Source organism: Cyprinodon tularosa, unplaced genomic scaffold (assembly GCF_016077235.1).
Source record: "Cyprinodon tularosa strain WSP-4 unplaced genomic scaffold, ASM1607723v1 ctg581, whole genome shotgun sequence".
NCBI classification, from domain to species: Eukaryota; Metazoa; Chordata; class Actinopteri; order Cyprinodontiformes; family Cyprinodontidae; genus Cyprinodon; species Cyprinodon tularosa.
In genome coordinates, this window is record NW_024039320.1 from 490,470 (window position 1) to 493,579 (window position 3,110).

The 3,110-nt window shown below is 41.0% G+C and overlaps 1 long non-coding RNA gene across 1 annotated transcript; it reads left to right on the forward strand.

Moving 5' to 3' along the window:
* Positions 1 to 938: 938 nt before the first annotated feature.
* On the forward strand, positions 939 to 1,325 carry LOC119797390. Its single transcript, XR_005282582.1, has 2 exons — positions 939 to 1,164; positions 1,236 to 1,325. It is a non-coding gene; the product is annotated as an uncharacterized LOC119797390 (long non-coding RNA).
* The last annotated feature ends 1,785 nt before the right edge of the window (positions 1,326 to 3,110 follow it).

Consider the following 3,110-nt stretch of genomic DNA (forward strand, 5'->3'; position numbering starts at 1 on the left):
GAACTGGCAGGGAACATCCTTTATATATTATCATGCAGCTGCCCTCCTAAAAGGGAGACACTGTGTGGGAGAACCCCAACTCCTCAGTTTCTTGCTCCCCAAATCTCAGATGCTTCCCCTTACCTGCTCTATCACACTAACACACATAGGATCTTGGCAAAGAGATCATCACCAGGGTGGGTCTTCCAATCCAGGTGGTGGCCTATGCCCCAATTGGCAATGAACACCCTAGTCAGCGCCATTAATAACATTACAAAGAAATGCATATGTAGGGCATCATGTTGGGTAGAGGCGGTTCTGGCTTTGCCTCCAATGCTTGTCGCAATACATTTAGACACTTAGATTGGGCGAGGTGGTATGGAACACCTACCCTTTCCCCTGTTTAAATACACAGTAGTCCAACAGGCAACAAAACAAAATCTGAGCAAGAGGGAGGCTGGAATGAGATCTTTCCCACCTATGTTCTCCGCTATGTCCGGGGATGGAGCTAGGCCCCTGGGGTTGGTCATGGCTTAGCTGGGGTTCCCTGCCCACCCACCCCCAGGCATATTAAGGATGTTTACAGTGTTGGTATTGTTATTGTCACTTTCCTGTGTGAAAGACATTACTTTGCTCTGGACTAGTATCTCTACTGCTTCACAATTCATATATCTGTTGGGATCTGGAGGTCTGTCCACCTTTCTCCAGCAGAGGGCGTTCTAGGTCTCCTGGAGCTGAAGCTGACTACCACACCTGTGGCTCGTTTGCTCATCAGGAGACCAGCATTTAAGGAGAGGCAGAGCAACACTCCAGTGCCAGAGTGTTTTGCCAGTTATGGTTAGCAAGCCTAAGCCAACCTGCCTGTCTGAATCTCCGACTCCCCTGAAACCTGAACCTAATCTATTTTTGTCCTCTCTGCTTCCTAGGAAGAACCTGTCTGAACCTAGAAACTCTGGAAGAGTTTTCTCAGTCTGAAACCTGTCTGTCTGATCTCTGAAGAACCCTGGAAAGTCAATCTGTCAGATACCTGCCTGCCCGCTCTCAGAAGAAACTGAAAGAGAAGCTCAGATCCGAATCTGCAAGATCAGAAACCAAGCTCTGCCTCTGCATAGCCCTCTGTCTGCCTTCAGCCTCTGGACCCTGCTGGTTCCCCTCCTCTGCCGCTTTGCTCAAACCTCTGAACAGGTACAGACCTGCACTCATTCAACCAGCAAACATACCTGGATATCTGCTAACCTTTCTGTCCCCCTCTGCAGAGAAACCAGTCGTGAACAGTCCTGGACCTGATACCCCCCTGCATCAGTACTTTATTATCATTGTGTTTCAAAATAAACTGTTGAACTTTTTCCCTGAGTCCGTGTGTTCTGCATGTGGGTTAGAAACCTTAAACCTATCATGACAATATCTCCCTAAAACGTTTGTAAAGCAATAGAAGAACCGGGACAGAGAGAAGACATGTCTTTTGTACAGGAGAGTTAAGTGTATTTAGAATGTTGTTAGTGTTTTCAGTCACTTTTACTTTAGTTTACAGGATACGTTACATAAAAATTTATTTTTGTGAAAAGAAAAGAACATTTTTTTAAGTTATTGCTCCCTTCATTGTACTGCAAACTCTGTGAATCATCAGACAGCCATATGTGAATGGCTGGAGGGATAAGAGACGGAAGTAGATGAGAGGTGTTTTCCCACAGGGCTGATGAAGGAGTATTCAACACTCTTGTAAGAAAAACAACATATTGCTTCACTTTTTAATTGGAGCTGGTTAATGGTTTAGAAACACGTATGTGATAGTCACTGAGTCAAGCTGTTTCTATCGAAAATGAGTGCTTGTGTGTGTAATAAAGAGTTTAGTATCCATTTTTTGTCAAGCCTGAAGGATATCTCTTTTTTTTATCCGGATATTGATTGGGAAGTTGTTTTAAAACCAAGATTCTGCCTTCACTTAACTTAGCAGTGCTGGAATTACAAAATGAAATATAAATAATTGCAAAGCAGAAATTTTGGCTTCATTTGGCCATAATCTGGTTTATTAATTAATTGCTTGAAAATGTTTATGTGAAGTAAATGTTTATGCCTTTAGTGGAGTGTGCAGTAAATGTGTTGTTATTGAAGTAAGGAAGCTGTGAAAACACTTGCATGGTGTTTTTGTCATTAGCACACTTAATTTGATTATAGCCTTAAAATACAATAAAATAAGACTGACAGTAGGAAAATACCTCATCTTCACAGAGGGGCTTGTGATACTTTCCAATCTATGATTTTAACAACTTTGAACCTTTTCAAATATGTTTCCATGAAATTAAATGGAATTACCCTTTTACATTTAACACTGTAGAATTTGCTGTTCAGAAACTGAAATACTGTTGACAAGACTGCACAATATAATCGATAGTTCTACAGTTATTCTCTCATAAGCACAATGGATCTTGTGTGCTTTCACAAAAACAAGAGACAAGATCAGTACTAAAAGACAGCCCCTTTAAAAACATATTGCCGCCATAATTACCCATAATCGAATATCCACATGACTGGATGTGGACATGATTGTTGCAAATACCTCTCAGGTTTTTCCAAGCCATTTGCTCAAAGGTGTTGCCTGCCATTTTCTTCCTTTTTCCTCCAATTCCTAGTGTCCATTCTGCCCTGCTCTCAACATGTTTGCTATCCAGCTTCACATTTGGTCAATCCTTTGGATTATCTTCTTGTCTTTTCAACAACCTGGATCAGGTCTTCAGCAACATACAGCACTAAACTCAACCGAATCCCCTCCCAGCTGTCTGAACTGGTACTGTCTGCATCCATTATCGATTTTGAGTTGGCTACACTGAACGATCACAGTTACCCACTTTACTGTAAATTAAATTGGAAATTAAGTCTGGGCTGTCAATTGACAAAGCATGAGATTTGTTATTTATGTCTCCTTAGGTTCCCTATTATCTAGGTAATGATAATAGCAATTTCTGCAATAGACTCTTAATACACGTAATTGATTATTTTTTACCAGTCCTGATATAAGAGAGACAAGGGGGAATAAGCTAAATCAAAGAGAGTTTCTTTAATTAAACAGCGTACTGATTACCATCTGATTACTAAAATCCTGACAAATCAGGCTTATTTATTCATCATCCTTT